At 42.6% G+C, this 19,247-nt stretch overlaps 1 protein-coding gene across 2 annotated transcripts in view; it reads left to right on the top strand.

The window, feature by feature from the left end:
• Nucleotides 1–19,247, top strand: part of Lyzl1 (lysozyme-like 1) — a 60,224-nt gene that overhangs the window by 26,140 nt on the left and 14,837 nt on the right. Inside the window, exon 1 of one of the 2 annotated variants that reach the window (XM_087591268.1) lies at nucleotides 16,574–16,714. The exons of the other annotated variant lie outside the window; for it this stretch is intronic. The gene's annotated coding sequence lies outside the window, so the exon portion shown is untranslated. Of the gene's footprint in view, nucleotides 1–16,573; nucleotides 16,715–19,247 lie in introns of those variants that run through there. 2 annotated transcript variants of the gene reach the window in all.

Genomic DNA, 19,247 nt, shown 5'->3' with positions numbered 1-19,247 from the left:
GCAGCCTAATGCTGTTTACTGCTTTCCCAGGTTCCTAAAAGGCAGGGCATGGTCCAGCCTACTCTGCAGTCATTGTTTCTGTAGCAAACATGATGAAAGTCAGACAAAATAATCACCCAAAGTGCTCTGCTGTGACAGCTTGGTCCTTAGGGGTTTACTAGACTTGACTTTCCTGAGACCTTGAGGGAAATCTTCAGCCAAAGTCCATTAAGCAAATTAAAACGCAGGAGAAAAATAAACACAGATTGACAGAGATAGCAGTTTTACGAGAGAAAGGAGGCAGCGGGGCCCCTATGAAGCTCCCAGCTGGAATTTAACATCTCTGGCTCCCAGTCCTTCGAACTCTTAAAGACTTGTAGTCTCTAAGATAGCCTGGCAGGCATAAAATAAAGTTATTGGAACTTTGTCCCCTACAAATACAAGAGCTGGCACATGCTAAAACACACACACACACACACACACACACACACACACACACACACACACTTCACTGGATCCCTCATTCAGTTCCTGACACAGTACAGGGGACCAAGTGGTAAAAGCAGAAATGCCATCTATACCATCCACGACACAGAAACAAACCAAATTAGCCCACGTCTCCTCAAACTAGAACCCCAATGTTGCAGAATCATGTTGAAGTCATGCCGTTTGAGTGTAAATAATTTCATTTATAGAATGACGTGTCTTGTTATAGTGTAAGCTCTCAATAACACAGGACAAGACTCAGTGTGCACGGATTTGAAGTATCTTAGCCCTGCAGAGGAGAAAGCGTTCAGACTGGGATTCCTTTTCCTATGTAGGAACTTAAATTTTTTTATTTCAGACACTTAAAAATAAAGTCATCGCTTGTGCTGTGTCTCCAAAGCTAGGAATATTCCCTGGGGCCAATGACTGAGCACTATGCATATTTTCCTAAGGGGCAGGGGCAAAGAGGCATTAGAATTTCCGTTTAGATCTCTGGGGCAGATTCCGAAGGCCTTTATCTTTACCTTGCCCTGAGGTTATGGAAAGCAAGCGGGTGCCAGCCGGGCTCTGCAGCTGATTCTCAAGCACCAGGAGGGTCCCCTTTGGGCAGAGCTGTGGCAAGAGGAAGGGTGTTGTCTAAACCCAAGCTCAGTCCTTGGATTTTCTAAACCAAATTATTTTCAGTGTTTTGAAACGTCCTCAGGCTCCTAAAGGCTCAAACTTCCTGGATAGTGAGTTGAGCCATTCTTGACTTCAGCTCTTTCGGTTTTGCTTCACTTTGCACATCTATGTGCAGAGTCATAGGCTATGGTATATTTCCAAACACAGGAAAAGATACCACAGAGGCATCTAAACCCATAACAAGTGGGGATTACTGCCTTCCAGAAATAGCACGGGGATGTCTTTCAGAGAGAACAAAAGCAAACAATGTGTATTGTTTTCAATAGATAATGGCACATTTTCCCATTATAAAAGACCATATTTTTTAAATGTAAAGGACAAGTGAGGTCTGGTGGAGTAGGCCTGATGATAGACTCAAGGCCTGTCTGGACTACAGGCTGAGCTCAAGGCCAGCTATATAACTTAGAAACACTGTCTCAAAAATAAAAGGTTAAGAGAGCCTGAAGGCAGGCATGGTTGAGTGTGCCAACAATCCCAGGGCTGGAGGGTACAAAGAAGTGAATCTTGGAAGCTTGTTGTCCAGCCAGGCTAGTCAAAATAGGAAGCGTCTAGTTAAGATGGGTGAGGATGGGGGAGAGAAACAGACAGAGACAGAGACAGAGACAGACATAATAAGTTGGAGAGGGATGGCAGAAGGCACATAGCCTCCTCCTCTGGCTTACCCATGAGTGTAAGCACACAAAGATCATACCCTATACACTTGGATTTGTGTACCACTCACACACACAACACATAACATGTCCCTCCACACATGCATACACATACACACATACACACACACAGACACATGCACAGAGAGACACACACATGCATACATATACACACACATAACACACAACACACACACACACAACACAAAGAAATATTTTTAAAACCTGGGAGATAGTCCAGTGGTACATGACTTTGCTAGCATGCATAGGATTCTGCATTGACTCCCCAGTACCACAGAACAAACAATACTATACAGGGCAAGATTTCCTCAGTCCAAGGATAGCCAAGTGGCCCTCTAAGAATCTCAAAGGCAAGCTAGCTGATGTTCAGCCTTGCCTTGCTTTCTCATGGGCACAGGAAGACTAACCAGTTCAAATCCAGAGAAATCTCAAATCTTCCTTTCGCAACTCTTTTAAGATCTCCCTGGAATTCGTCCACAACAGCAGCCTTGAAAAACAAAAAGACAGAGTCCAGGCTCCTTTCTTGCTTGTCTTTCCTTCTGGTTAGTGAAGTTAGAAGTGGCCAGGAAAACCAACGGATATTGGAGGTAAAAAAAATGGAGACAGGAGATTCAAATGCTCCCCAAACCTTGTTGCCAGCCAAAGGAATAATCTGAAGAGGCAAGAATTTTCCCGAAATCCCAAGTGAAATTAGAAATAATCACCCCCTGGAAGTGCCCACAACTTTTAACATCCATGGAATGCTTGCTTGAGTTAATATCACGTATTATTGCCACATCTGGATTGGCCAGTGTAATTTCCATGCAGTCTTAGAGCCTGGATTTTTCCCATGCAGCCCCATTAGTGGCATGAACTCTGCCGTGAAAACTCAGATTTTCAGCCAGTATTCCCATTTGTCAAAAAAATGTTAGAATGTGTAAAATCCCACAGCGTGCACAGTGGAGTCAGACGGAGTCACGGTGAGGGGCTGATGGGATGGGTTCTATAGGAAACCATATCAATGCTGTTTAAACAGAGTAGCAGTGAGGACCAGGCTCTTGAGCACAAGGCTTTGCAAGAAGCAAGGGGGCTTTGACTGTAGTCGTAGAAAAACTTTATCCCCTAGAGACTATGAAAGAAGTAGCAGTGTCTAAATGAGACAAACAGCCCTTCATTCAAGATCCTCCGGCGAGAATACAAGTACACATCCCAGTTAATTTGCTAGAAGGGTGTTGGGCAAGATCAGGACTTTGCAATTGTGGACTGTACTAGATGACTGCTGTGTCCAGGAAGAGATGTGAAGACTGGCCTTGTCACTAGACCTAGATAGGGGCTGCTCTGTGGAAGGCTGCAACTCCAAGTTAATTGGGAGCTTACTGTTCCTTCGCTAACTCAGCTTTCATAGATGTGTCCTGTTAACTCAGTGTAATGCCGACAAGTCCAATCAGCAGGAGGTGCCACCCACTGAGAACCCCTTTCTTTCCTTTCCTCTCCCTCCCTCCCTCCCTCCCCTCCCCTCCCCTCCCCCTCCTTCTTCCTTTCTGATACAGTCTTTCATAGTCCACAGTGACCACAAACTTGCTATGTAGCTAAAATGACCTTGAGCTCCTGAGTCCTCCCCACACACCCATCCCCTACCCACTCCACACCCACAAAACTAGGATTATAGACATGTGCCACCAGGCTGTTTTATACAATGCTAGAGATCAAACCTGGGCCTTCATGTTTGCTAGGAAATCTAACCCCACCTCACCCCAACCAACAGACTCTAGCTATGGAGTACATGTAGCTATGCAGCTATGTAGTAACTCTAAGCTCTCGGTGTAGTTTAAGTTGGCCTGAAACTTACACTCCTCCAGCTAAGACGCTGAGATGAGAGAGGAGTATTACAAACTCCATTAGTGGCCCCTTCCTTAGAATTAGCCACTTGATCACACACACTTATTCAAAACCACTTGTTGAGTATCTATTAGAGCCAAGCTTTGAACTACATATTAAAATATAACAAGATAGCCTTCTGGGATCCAGATTTATAATCTGAAAATCAAAGTACCTCATAATCTGAAAGCCAACAACAGTTTGGGGACTTCCTCCTGCTTAAAAAATAAAATTTAATTTTCATGGTTTTATTTCTTTTTTATAACTAGTTTTCTTTAATTCATAAGCTTCAAGACTCTAGACTAGTTATTGTGATTTTCCCCCCTCTTAATCTAAACTGTACAATTCGAAAGGTCACTATACCGTCTCACCCACCAGTTCTCACCCTTGGAATCTGTCGACATAGAGGAAAGAGAGAAATGCTAGCTGGAATTTTAAACACAAGCTTACAAATTATTCCAAACCTCAGATGTAACAAATAAATGACAGAAAGGGAATTGAGAGCCTTGGCTTATTCCCATAGAACTTCAGTGACACTTGCTAGAGAAGTGTTAGCAGGGATTCCCTCTAGAGATATCGTGCCCAGGACCAGAAGTGGTTGATTGGCAGTTCCCTTTCATCGCTATTAGAAGCCAGCCCTGGTGTGTCTGCTAATTTTCTGACGTTTCCTATTCTGGGAGTGCACAGTTGGATTGAATGGTGGAAAAAGTCATGCCACACAGACATTTTCCTTTTGAGAAGCTGTGCAGAGTTCAGCCACAGGGCAAGCAAGTTCTGTCTGCATTTATCTTGGAGAAAGAAAAAAATGAAAATGGCTGTAATGTGACATGCTGACATAGGAGAATAAAAATGGGGAAGGGTTACAAAGATATTGGCGAAGTAAAGAAGTTTACCAATGGTCGGGTACTTAGGGCAGGGAGGATCGTAAATGCAATGGGCAGGACTGAATACACACACACACACACACACATACACACACACACACACCACACATACAGACACACACACACACATACACACACATACACATACATACACACATACACACACATACACGCACACACCATACACACATACACACACATACATACACACACCACACACATACACACACACACACCACACACACACACCACACACATACCACACACACACACACACACACACACACACACACACACACATGCTTCAGGAGTACGTATGACAGAACAACCGAAGAAGTCTGTGATAATGTACAAATGTTAGCAAGTTAGTATTTCATTTGTGGAGTGGTGGATGCTATCCTACTGTCCTGAGTTCTGTGTACAAAGTATTCCAAAGGTTTGGGATCCTAGAGAAGACTCAATTTGCATGTACCAAATACCACAAGTATCAGAATAATCCGAAAGGCCCAGAGCCAGATGACTATCCCACGAAGGACACACATGAAGGATTTGAGTCAGGTGCAACTATCCACCTACAGGCAGAGTGGAACTCAGCCAGCAGACCTGCTGACTTAGCAGGCTTAGGAGTAGAAGTTAGGTCAGGTTTAGTCTGTCACTGCCAAGTGAACACAAACATCCTTGGTTCACTCTGTCAGTCTGAGATACATTTACTAAGAAATATCCCAGAGATCACTGAGGAGTGGGTCTCCATTTGAATGGCTTCGGAGCTCTTCAGCATAATAACTGACAAGCCTGCAAGTCGCTCCTCCCTAAGACTGGTTTGTCACTGTGGTAATGGTAACAGTCAGAGGACTGATCTCTATTAATGATGATAACCAACATGTGTTCTTCCTTTCTTTCGTGCCTAGTGTTTTTCTAACTGCATACATGGGTTTCCCCATTAAAGAAGGCTCAGTCATTATCACATTTTCCAGATCAAACAGAAGAGATTCAGGAAACTTCCTTCAACTTGGACTTTAAATGTCAGCTAACCAATATGCTGGAGGCTTTGTCTCCCGCTTGTGGCGCTGCTGTCAAGTGTTAGCACCTTTAAAAGTTCCTGAGGCCTAGAGGAAGCAAGCTAGGTAATTGTCTGTACTCTTCAGTGGACATCAGGCCCCTCCCAACTTCACTTGCTGGACACCCTGGAGTGAGCAGGCCTCTGTCACATGCTTCCACCATACTGTCCTATGACCAGAGTAACAGAACCAAGCAACCATATTTTGCAATCTGATTCCAGAGCTTGCATTATTTTTAGATTTATTTTATGTATCTATTTTGCCTCTGTGTGTGTGTGTGTGTGTGTGTGTGTGTGTGTGTGTGTGTGTGTACATGTACCATGCGAATGCCTGTACTCATGAGGGTCAGAATAGAATTGAATCACCTAGAAACGGAGTCGTGGGTGGTTATAAGAACTGAACCCCAGTACTCTGTAAGACCAGCAAGTACTCTTACCAACTAAACCATCTCTCCACTCCCAAGAGCATGCATTCTTAACATTCCAATTTCTTTTACGCATGAAAATATTTTTGTTACACAGTATACAAATGTATACAATAAACAACTATGAACCAAAATATATTGAAATCAAACTTTTTCTTGCTTCTTTATTCAGAGGCAGCACTGCAATTGGTAACCTAGTACTTGCTCACAGTGTCCATCCTCCCATATGGAAGGGTTGCTCTGCAGCCCCAGTGCCCAACCACAAATGCTGGTCTGCCTACCAGACACTATCCAAGGGGACTTGTGGTGGCAGGCAACAGGATGCAATGGGTAGACAGGGCACGCAGGCTGGCTGTAGGCAGTGGGCGGCTGGCTAGGAGCCAAGGTCGGGGCAACTGAGAGGGAAGTGACTGTGGTAGGTTTAAGCAGCTTCCAACAACAAAAGCTTCTGGAGAGAATTCTCTTCCCCAAGGTGTTATAGCTGGATTTGACAGACACTCTCAGATGATCTTTGATGAAATAACTCATGCACTTTACTACATGTGGGTAGGGTCTAATATACATTTTTAGGCAGATTGGGATCTAAAGGCAGATACATACTTTCTATTGGCTTGGTCTAGATGTTAGGGATGCCTCATCTGCATGTGTGCATGTAGAGGGGCTTCAGGTGTTCCCCTACATGACTGATTGTCACAGTCCTCTCAATGGGGTGTCATGGTCACGTGTTCCAGGACAGAAACCTGGTCAGGAGTAGATTAAACAGCTACCATTCTCAGATATAAGAATTACCAGGGTTTCTAAATCCTCTCAAATCTTCTCAAGTTTTCTGTCTGGTGGTAAAAAGTCCACTGTCCTCCTACACCTCAGGGAATTTACAGACCAGAACCCTACACAAACCCAATGCATGATGTTAAGACATATGGGTATCTTAACTGACTAGGAGAGAATCCTGACCTAAAAGTGGTCACTGTTAGAAACATCTAGAAGACAAAGAACAGTTTTTTTGTTGTGGTATAATTGCTTTCTCATCTGCATTTAGAGTTTTTACAATGAGCTTAGATGGCAATTGTAGCCTCCTTTCTCCAAAATAGCAGAGGCAGAAGTAGGGTAGCCATAGGAGAATGTGGCAAGTGCTGTGACACAGAAATGAGTTATGATTTACTACTAATCAATCTCTTGTTGTTTTATGAGGCTTCCGTATGCTCTGTTCACCTGTCTGGTACTGGATAAATCAGTCAGTCAGGACCCTTCGCCAATCCCACCTGACTCAGGGCTTCATCACCAGTGAGCCTCACTGACCTTGAGTGCCGTGTCAAGCTCTCTACATTTCCATATAGTACTCTGAGACTTAGCCATTTTGGTCATCAAAGTGACACAGTGGTTCCCACAGGGTTCTAGCAATGCCAGAAAGCTCACTACCAACACTGTGTGGTAGTACGTGTCTATAATCCTTAAGGGACTGGAGGATCATTAGTTCAAGGCTAACCTGAGCTATATCGTGTCTCAAAAATAACAATAAGTAAATATTACAACCAGCAGTTTAGGGTAAGAGAAGCTGCTTTTTCAAAACTGTTTTCTTTTAGCTTTTAAGCACAATTCAAACCAAGCCCTATTCAGAGCCCCAGTTTTCAAGATTCTACTATTTCCCATATTGCCCTGGGGATAAGAATGGTTTTTGCTCACTCCACAAGATGGCTCAGGTCTCTGTTGTTGAGTAGGAGTATAGTCTTGTGGCACCTCTATGAGGCCTTTCGTCTCTAAAGAACAAAACTTGAAAAGTGAATGTATGGGCAATGTATTTTTCTTTTTTTTTTTTTCTGTATAAGGGATATCATTTTATTAACACACAGAAATGACACTGAATCATAGAGACATACAGTAATGGTCAAGGGCATAGTGTACCTTGTTTCAGGCATGAGATTTGATTGTACACTCTAGGCAGACTCATAAGAAGCTATTTGGTGTTCTGCCGCTGATGCATCCTTAGTGCTTCTAACACTATAAACCACACAAGCAGGAAACAATCACTAATCCGATAACACAAAGCTTAAACAAGCAAAATAAAATCAGAACCACTTTACCAGTGAGTAATGTTTAAAGTCATTTGGGAGACTATATTTTAAATTTTCATTTTTTTTTCAGTGCCAGGCTTCTGAGATACTGTTTCAGCCAGCCCCTCTTACCCCACAGAGCAACCTCCAGGATTACATATGAGAGAATGAAGTCACTCGTTTCTTTCCATAAGAGAGAGTTCCGTTGACCAGCATTTTTTTAAACTATGTGATATGACTGCTTTAGTGACAAATGACCTTGGTGTCCTTTGGATACCTTAAGCTTTTCCTTAGAATTCTAGCTACTTGGATTACTTCACTCTCTATGCACAGCAAATGACGACTTGTAACTTGGCATCACCCAAGCTCTGGCGTTCTGTTTCCGCTGTATGGTACAGTTCTCATTACTATCCAAGGCTCCCTGCCTCTTCTCTCCTACCAGGTTCTACTTCTACCTTGCAGATGACTTAAATCCAATTTCACCATCCTTTTATGTTCAAGAGACAAATGTGGCAAGAGTCTAGCCAATCCAAAAAAACCAAAAACAAAAAGTCTAGTAAGGAGATGGGTGCTACATGCCGTATGACTTCCTGCTGAGATGATCATCACAATGGTACCCCTGAGGTAGACGCCTAAGCAACCTGAGGTACCTGAGGACTTCAGAGCCATCTGATCTATATTTTCGTGTTGCTGTTCATACTGGCGGTGCTGTATCTGAGTTAGGACAGCATATAGGGCAATGCTCATTTCTTTTTTTTTTTTCAGATTCTGGTTTTATTTTATTTTTTTTTAAATTTATTTAATACTTAATAATAATTCTTTGGTTTCCGGGCAAACATCCCCCTCCCCCCTCCCCTTCCTTATGGGTGTTCCCCTCCCAACCCTCCCCCCATTGCCGCCCTCCCCCCAACAGTCTAGTTCACTGGGGATTCAGTCTTAGCAGGACCCAGGGCTTCCCCTTCCACTGGTGCTCTTACTAGGATATTCATTGCTACCTATGAGGTCAGAGTCCAGGGTCAGTCCATGTATAGTCTTTAGGTAGTGGCTTAGTCCCTGGAAGCTCTGGTTGCTTGGCATTGTTGTACATATGGGGTCTCGAGCCCCTTCAAGCTCTTCCAGTTCTTTCTCTGATTCCTTCAACAGGGGACCTATTCTCAGTTCAGTGGTTTGCTGCTGGCATTCGCCTCTGTATTTGCTGTATTCTGGCTGTGTCTCTCAGGAGCGATCTACATCCGTCTCCTGTCGGTCTGCACTTCTTTGCTTCATCCATCTTGTCTAATTGGGTGGCTGTATATGTATGGGCCACATGTGGGGCAGGCTCTGAATGGGTGTTCCTTCAGTCTCTGTTTTAATCTTTGCCTCTCTCTTCCCTGCCAAGGGTATTCTTGTTCCCCTTTTAAAGAAGGAGTGAAGCATTCACATTTTGATCATCCGTCTTGAGTTTCATTTGTTCTAGGCATCTAGGGTAATTCAAGCATTTGGGCTAATAGCCACTTATCAGTGAGTGCATACCATGTATGTCTGTCTGTGATTGGGTTAGCTCACTCAGGATGATATTTTCCAGTTCCATCCATTTGCCTACGAATTTCATAAAGCCGTTGTTTTTGATAGCTGAGTAATATTCCATTGTGTAGATGTACCACATTTTCTGTATCCATTCCTCTGTTGAAGGGCATCTGGGTTCTTTCCAGCTTCTGGCTATTATAAATAAGGCTGCGATGAACATAGTGGAGCACGTGTCTTTTTTATATGTTGGGGCATCTTTTGGGTATATGCCCAAGAGAGGTATAGCTGGATCCTCAGGCAGTTCAATGTCCAATTTTCTGAGGAACCTCCAGACTGATTTCCAGAATGGTTGTACCAGTTTGCAATCCCACCAACAATGGAGGAATGTTCCTCTTTCTCCGCATCCTCACCAGCATCTGCTGTCACCTGAGTTTTTGATTTTAGCCATTCTCACTGGTGTGAGGTGAAATCTCAGGGTTGTTTTGATTTGCATTTGCCTTATGACTAAAGATGTTGAACATTTCTTTAGGTGTTTCTCAGCCATTCGGCATTCCTCAGCTGTGAATTCTTTGTTTAGCTCTGAACCCCATTTTTTAATAGGGTTATTTGTCTCCCTGCGGTCTAACTTCTTGAGTTCTTTGTATATTTTGGATATAAGGCCTCTATCTGTTGTAGGATTGGTAAAGATCTTTTCCCAATCTGTTGTCCTAACCACAGTGTCCTTGGGCAATGTATTTTTAATATCTCCAGTTAATACCAACCAGCTCTATATCTCTGCAGATTCTGTATCCATGAATTCAGCCTCGGGTTGAAAATATTAAAATGTGAAGGACTCGAATCTGAGACTGTGGGCTCTTCACTTGTCATCGTTTTTTTCAATGACGTGCGGTAACTGTTTCCAGAGCATTTATCCCACGGGCTACTGCAGATAGCCCAAAGCATCTAGAAGCAGATGCACAGGTTATATGCAAATATGGTACTGTTTTATACCAAAGATGTGAGTGCCCAGGAGGTACTCGTGGCCATGTCTCTGCAAATGTGCGGGGCAGCCTTATTGTCCATGTCTCAGAAGAGGTTACTGAAACAGCCTCGGTGATGAAACACTGCTGTGGGCTTCATTATCAAACTGCCTAACTGAGGGTGGCCAGACACACCATCCATGTTGCTAGAAGACAGAATAGGTACCCTGTTCTGTTTCCCAGTGGCACTACTGGCACATAGGAAGTATGTCAGCTCTCATATGCTTGCCTACACGCGATTCAGAAGACCAAGAAAACGTCATTTAAGCATGCTTTGTAGGTGTTTTCCAGACCGTGCTTGCAGAAACTGTCACTAAAAAAGCATTGTAGACCCATTTAAGAGTCTAGAGTAGGCAAATTTAAGGAGGCAAAGCATAAAGGATTCCCAGGGCTTGGGAGGGGATGGGAAGAGCTGGTTTTCAGAGTGGAGGGGGGGAAGGGAGAACTGGGATTCAGTAGTAGAGGATACATGGCACTGAGTATGCAAATGCCTCAGGATTGTATGCTAGAAAATGCCAGAAAAAGTGCAGTCCGTGTTACATGGACTTTGCATAGTAAATGTGCACATGTTGCACACATGGAAGCCACCACTGCCATCATACCATTACAATGGCTAAGTCTACATTGGGTTGCGTTGGTGTTTCTGACTTGGATGTTTCCTGGGGCAGAAGTCAGTTTAGCTGCTTGAGTGCTTATACGCATGCTATTTGGCTAGTGTGTCCTTGTCTTACTTCTACAGCTCCCGGATCAATGGATTAAGAATAATGCACCTATTCATTGATTTTAGTGTATGGCAACATACGGCAGTATGCCTCAGTATAGAAGGAAGGCTATTACATAAAATTCCAATGCTCAGACTTCACATCCAAGCGTACCTGTATGAAGAGTAGTGCTTGTAAGCTTTCCAGCACCATAATGAGATCTCTGAGTTAATCAACTTATAAAGAGAACATGTTGGTTTCAGCTCACAGGTTTGGAGGTGCCAATTCATGATTATTCTGGGAACACAGGCAGAATGAAACTATTTATCTCAGTCAAGAAGCAAAAGTGGTGAACAGGAGTCAGAGGCCCACAATCTTCAAGGCACACCCCAGGGATCCTAAGCATCCCAGAAGGCTACATCTCTTGTGATTCATTTTATAGAAAGAAAATTCTTAATAGAGTTTATACACTAACTTTCCATGAGGAATACGCTTTAAAAACATCTATGATATCTGTTTACTGAATTTCTTATTGGTAAATAACTAAAAAGAGTGTCACATGTGGGAATGGGTTACTCATTTTCCTAATAGTGAAACATGTCACGTTTGCTAAGCTTTTCTGGGATTGGTGGGTCACCATGGCATAGTAATCATCAGACCCTTTAACTTGCTTTCAAATCAGTTGTAGACCTACAGAAAATGTGCCCAGGGGCACAAAGGCCCACTGTGTTTTCCCCAGGTTTCGCTCACAAAATATCACACATTACCACAGCATGCCTGTCATTGAACCTGACTACAGCCTTCTGTGCACCAGCTCTAAGATCCCAGCTTTCCGGGACCTGCTAGCTGGATATACTCATCATAGTTCTGCCTTGCCTTGTCTCTGAGAGTTTCCTTGAGTCATTTGTCATGACTTGACAAGTTCCAGAAGTACTGGCCCAGTATTTCACAGTTATACTGGTGTTCTCAACATTTTTGCATCATACTGGGCCTATTGATTTGAGGGAATAAAACCACAGTGGCCCATTACTGATGAGGTCAACCCTAGTCCCATACCTCAAGTGGAGTCTGCCAGACTTCTTCACTACAAAGTTAGCCTTGTTGCTTTTCCTTGTCTGTTAGAAACAGGGATTAAGCCCAGCCCCTACTGGAAGGGAAGGGAATTAATTTCCATTTCCTGGAGCTCAACGATAATCCATGAAGATCATTTAAAATGTAACATTCTCCCTCTGACATTTGCTCTGTCCTTCACTCACATGCATTCAGCAACATTCATTTCCTTCTTGCTCATTATAATATCATAGCATGGCTGTTTATTTCGTTGTTCAAACTGTGTCAGTTCTGGCCCTGAGGAGTTTATTTAGTTTGGCTTCACTGTCCCTTTGATATGTTCAACCACTCCACACCCTCTGTTTTTTCTCTTTTTAAATACTTCCTCTTACACTAACAAGATGATCCAGGCTCAGCCTCATCTTGCTTTTTTTTTTCCTGCCCTCATTCTAAAACCAGCCAACTTTCCAGTAAGTTCTGGTTTCTTTGGTTGGAGAATAAAACTGGATGCAGATTCTGGGCATTGGGTACGTTCATTACCACTGAAATGTCACTATGTGTAGGTTCTCTGAGAAGACAAGTTAAGAATAAACGTATTTGTCTACACATATCCCAAGAGGAGATGATAGGTGATAGATAGAGGATTGATGACTGGTGGTAGATGTTGATACTGCTCCCTCACATTCACCATCTTTAGATTTATTCTTTTGTTTCTATATAGCTACCCTGTCAGTGTGAAATCTGCCCCCTCTTCCATTAGCTATAATCTATTGGTGCATTTGTTCAACCCTAGTTTATACACACAGTTTTGATTGTGTGTGTGTGTGTGTTTGTGTGTGTGTCTGCTCATGCATGTATGTGTCACTGCATGTGTATGTTTGTAGGCATGTATGTGGAGGTCAGAGGTCAGCGGGTTTCTTCTCAGTTGCTATCAGACTTTTTTGAGACTTTCACTGAGCTCTCTAGCAAGCTCTGGATCATCCTGAAACCATCTTCCCTGTACCAGGATTATAGGCATAAATCACAGTGCCCAGCTTTCTAGATGGGCACTGATCATCCAAACTTGGCTCCTCACAACTTTGCAACAAGCAAATCACTAACTGAGCCTTCCCTGGTCCTCACACCAGACACGTGAACCCTTCGAAGAAACAAAGTCATTAACCAAGGTCAGAATCTCTGTACAGTTCTTTTCTTTAGACTTAAATAGCTAGGAAGAAACAAACATGGTTTCTCAGTTCTATTATTAGCTCTTCCTACATCTCCCTGGGAGGGTCAACATGCCTTTGTAACAAGTTCTTGTTGCGCTTGAAGTCATCTCAGGAAGCCCCCACATTCTGGTTGCTTTTTCTTCACTCATACACAGATGCTGACTCTTAGTGCTGTGTGGTTTTATGAGCTTCAGCTCATTCAGAAAGTCAAGTGTGCACTACCCTGCTACTAGAGAATATCTCCAATGACTTGAGATTCCTCTGTCTGACTCTCTGTCATCAAACCCTTCCTTGATCACTGGCTTAACTAGGGTTTTACTGCTGTGAACATACACCATGACCAATGCAAATCTTATAAGGACAACATTTAACTGGGGCTGGCTTACAGGTTCAGAGGTCCAGTCCATTATCATCAAGCCGGGAGTATGGCATCGTTCAGGTAGACATGGTGCAGGCAGAGCTGAGAAGTTCCACATCTTCATCTGAAGGCTGCTAGCAGAATAGGGCCTTCCAGGTAGCTAGGACTAGAGTGTAAAAGCCCGCACTCACAGTGACACACCTATTCCAACAAGGCCACACCTTCAAAGAGTGCCACTCCCTGAGCCAAGCATATTCAAACCATGACAATCACTGACCACAACTTCCTGTGTTCTAGACCCATGGTTTTGTCTTTTCATGTCTTTAGACTAAGTTGCTTTCACTAAGCAAAATGCATCTGAATCATGTGTGGTCTTGAGGGTTGGTCCCTTGAGCAGTCCTGCTGTCCACAGTAGGATGTACAAAGGCTCATGACTAACTTTCCCCAATGAAGGACATCTTTGCTATCTCTTGTTCCTTTCGTTTACCCACAAAGCTATGCTATAAACCTTGCTTAACTTGTTTTTATATGAATACAATGTTTTGATTCCTTGAATAAGTAGGTTAGGGTCATTAGGTTTGTACCATAAGCCTGTGTCAAGGAACTAGCCAGGCACTTTCCAAAAAGGCCAAGTCATGCTGCCTGCCAGCAAGGAACAAATGCTCATTTGCCTCATTGACTTTATCGGGTACAACCAGTTTGCTATCAGAATTCCAGCTTGCACTAAAGCAATGAGTAATTATAGTTTTAAAACTATCTCAGTAACAGATGATGGGAACCAGCCTCTGAACTGCTTTGCCATCTACATTTCTTTGATGCTAGTTTCAGATGGCTTTGCTCATTTTACAAAGAAAAATGTAAATACATTTTCTTCATTCCTTGTGAATTTTATATGCATGCATACACATAATGTATGTTGATTATACTAGAGCTCCCACATCTTCCTTGACTCCTCCTAGACCAATCTCCACCTGGACATCCCCTCCCAACCTTGTCTCTTCCTTTTGAAAAAAGAAAAGTAACAATTCACCAAGTGTAATTGGGCTTCCTGTGTATTCAAGAATGTAGAGTCATCCACTGAAGCATGGTCAATCTATGAGGAGCCATACCCCTACTGACTTTTCCCCAGAAGCCATCAACTGTCCATGGCTTCTTAGTTAGGGGAGGAGTCTTGAGGGCCCCTCCCCACTCCATGCTGAAATGTTGATGGCTTGATCTTGTGCAGGTCCTGAGCAGACAGCCTTAGCCTCTGGGATTTCATGAGGGCAGAGGAATCCTTGAGTCCAGAGGACGACTTCACTTCAGTTCTCCCTTACTCAACTCCCACTTCACCTTTCATGATGGTTTCTGAACCTTTGGAGGAGGGGTGTAGTAAAAATGCCACAATTGTCAGTGTTGCTCACTTTTTAATTGGGTTATTCGCTCTTATTGTTGAAATACATACATACATATATATGCATATATTCACATATATATTCACTCACATATACATATATATTCACACATATATACATATATACATATACATTTACATATACATATATCCAAGGCTTCTATCAGATGCATGATATGTAAATATTTTTTCACAAACTGTGGCTAGTCTTTTTATTTTTCTTAACAGCATTTTTCAAAGAGGTAAAGTTTTGATTTGGCCACGTCCAGCTAATAATTACTTTTTTTTTTTTTTTTGGTTCTTTTTTTCGGAGCTGGGGACCGAACCCAGGGCCTTGCGCTTCCTAGGTAAGCGCTCTACTACTGAGCTAAATCCTCAGCCCCTAATAATTACTTTTAATTACTTTATGAACTGGTCTTAGAAATGGAATTTTAGGTATACTACCCCAAAAGCACAAAATTCAGATGATTTTTGGTGTTAACTGACAGAAGGTTTACAATTTTACTCTTTCCAAGTAGGTCATTAACCAACTATGAGTTAAGCCTTGCGTAGAGTGTCAAATACATCTTCTCCATGCCTTCTGTTACTGACTCTGTTGTCTGTCATTGTCCCATTGCTGTTAAAATGACCATCATCTCATCTAATTACATCTGTGTCTCCATCAATACTCACCAAGGCTGTCTTGCTCCTCGAATGGGCTCTGGATTCTCTTCCACTGACCACTGATTTTCTTCTTGCTAGGGGTCCCCACCTTGAGTGATGCTATTTTAAAGTCAGCTGCTGTCTGCCCTTCCCTTTCGTCATCTTTTCAGGATGCTTTTAAACATCACAGTCATCTTTGTTTTCAAATATGTTTTAGGATAACCTGACTGATATTTCCAAAGCAACGTTGTGGAATTTTATCTGAGACTTTACTAAATATGAAAATCAAATCTTAACGTAAGTTCTGAAGACTGATGAGTCATTTCTGTTCATTTAGATTTTCTTTGATTCTTCAACAGCACATAAACTTTGCATTCATTTTATTAGATTTATTTACATACTCCACTTTTTATGGCTATTGTAAACGGTGTTTTTATCATTCTGTTTCCTACGATTGGTGCGCTGCAGTGGTTTGAATAAGAGGGTCTCCCACAATCTCAGCCATTTGAATAGGTAGTTTCTACTTCGTGCTATTGGGTAGGTTAGGGAGTGTGGCCTTAGTGGAGGAAGTGTATCAGTGAGGTTTCAAAAGTCATCTGCCTGTTGGCTTTTTCTGCTTCCTGCTTGCAATGTGAGAGATGAGCTCTCAGCTTGTAGCTCTCAGCCTCCAGCCCCAGTCACCATTTGTGACAGTCATCATGTGCGGCATTTGCTTGCTGCCCTTTGGATCCTAACCCTCTGGACCTGTAAGTCTAAACGAATTCTTTCTTCTATAAATGTGGGTAGTGATGGAGTGTTATCACATAGCAATAGAAGAGTGACTACTATGATAGACAGAAATGTGAATGGCTTTTGTATATTTCCCCCATTTCCTACAAAGACATTAAGCTTGTATTTTAGAAAGAATAAAAAAGATTCTCAAGCTGTTCCTATGGTCTCACTGACTGGTAAAATCCGGCTTGTAGCATTCTGAAGGGGATGGGGAATGCACCTCCACTTTTTCTCTCATCACACACTTCCCAGAACATCCATGAGCAGAGTCCACATACAAAGGTGCTCAAGCAATTTGGAGTGAGGGAAGCAGAAGCTGAAGCTCCATTGGAACTGTATTTTACCTCATAATGGAAACTCCTCTATTTGATGTTTAAGTGTGTAAGGAAGGCAGTGGGGAAGGAGCCCTGCCTCTTGGTGTGAATGCATATGGAAGGCAATGCAATGATAGATTACAGGATCATAAAAACTCAGCCATTCCAAGATAATTTAAACCAAGGAATTTAACCTGTAGATATTCTTAGAAAAGTAAAAAACAAAACCTATGTGTAAGATTATTAATTATAACATGTTTATATTAGAAGAAAGAACCAGTTCCAGTATACACAGTATATACAGTATATACAGTACACACAGAGATGAGCTGCAACTGTTAGGCTAGCTCTGAACAATGTTATATGATGCAGACTTAAAAGTAAATTTGGGGAAAATATCTGCATTTTTTTACAGATGAGATTTCAGAAAATGTAGTGATTAAGCACAACCAGTAATACCTTTCTAACTAGACCTGTGTTCTCAAATCAAAATTAGCTTGATGTACTGTCCCATTGAAGTTTGGAAATAAATGAGCTTGAAATTAAATCGTTCGGGTTATACCGATGCTTTCAGTACTAATGAAAGGATGTTGTCTTACTTAGGGTTTCCATTGCTATGAAAAGAAACCATGACCAAGGCAACTCTAATAAAGGCAAACATTTAGTTGGACTTGTTTACAGATTCAGAGGTTTAGTCCAGTATCGTCAAAGCTAGAAGCATGGCAGCATGCATACAGACATAGTGCTGGAGAGGAGCTGAGAGTTCTACATCTTGATCTGAAGGCAGCTAGGAGAAGACTATCTTCTAGGCAGCTAGGACAAGGGTCTAGCAATCCATCCCCACAGTGACACACTTCTTTCCACAAGGCCACTGCCTGGGCCAAGCATATTCAAACTACTACATTCCACTCCCTGGCCCTCATAGGCTTGTTCAAAGACATGAGTCTATGGGGGCCATACCAAAACATAGTATTAATGGAAAATACATTTAGACTAACTTCAAAAGTCCCCATAGTCTATCATGGTCTCAAAGGTGTTTTTTAAAGTCCAAAGTTCAAAATGTTTTCTGAGATTCATACAACCTCTTAATTGTAATTCCTTATAAAATAGAAATAAAAACTAGATCACATACTTCCAACATCAAAGAACATTCCAAAATGAGGACCAAACCAAGACCAAGAGTCAGCTGGGCTAACTCTAAACTCAGCATCTCCACGTCTGACGTCAAAGTGCTCTTCAGATCCCAATTCCTTTCAGCTTTGTTGACTACAACAAACTTCTTTCTCTTGGGCTGGTTCTACGCCCTGTTAGCAGCTTTCCTCAGCAAGTATCCAGGTTTGGCACCTCTAACATCTTGGGGTCTCGAGGCAACTTCAACTTCACAGATTCTTGTTTCAACGTCTGGGATCCACACATTATCTTCTAGGCTACTCCAAATGGCTGGCATCACTTCTCCATCTCTGCCCTCTGCAGCACTCTAGGCTCTAGTTGACTCGACTACTGCTGCTGCTCTTGGTGGTCATCCTATGGTACTGGCATTTCCAATATGCTGGGGTCACCTGCTGAAATTAGGCTTCACCAATAGCCTCTCACGGGCTCCCTTCACGGTGCTAAGCTCAACTTTGCATGACCCCTTCAGTCTCAGGCTGTCAACTGCATCGGCAGCTTCACCTTCACCAATTCCTTTCCTGGCCTCTCACATTGCCAAGCCTCAGCTGCTCTTTATAACCCCTTCATGCCTTCAAAACCAGTACCACTTGGGTAATTTTTACTATGCCAAGTCCAGTTGTACCTGAGGTACAACTTTGGTTATCTCTGGAACTCAGCTTCTTTGTACTCTCAGAAAACTCTCACAAGATTTCACCTCAACGATGTTGTTCTCTTCTTAATTTGTGCTAATCTGTTAGTTCCAGCTAATCAGCATCAATTGTCTCAGAAACCCCTTCTATTCTTGACTCTAAGGCCAGAATCACATGGCTGAGTTCTGCTGCTTGCTGGGGCTGGAACATGGACCCCTTGTTCTATTACATTCTTCACTTCCTGAGCTTGGCTATCCTCGAACTTGCCCTGTTAACTGACCTTGAACTCAGAGATCTACATGCCTCTGTCTCCTGAGTTCTGGAACTAAAGTTGTGTACCACCACACATGGACCTAAGCTTTTATCTACTTTGAACTTGCTCTGTATCAGGCTGG

Source organism: Rattus norvegicus, chromosome 17, assembly GCF_021556685.1.
Source record: "Rattus norvegicus strain SHRSP/BbbUtx chromosome 17, alternate assembly SHRSP_T2T, whole genome shotgun sequence".
Lineage (NCBI taxonomy): Eukaryota > Metazoa > Chordata > Mammalia > Rodentia > Muridae > Rattus > Rattus norvegicus.
This window is presented reverse-complemented; position numbering and strand designations above follow the sequence as displayed.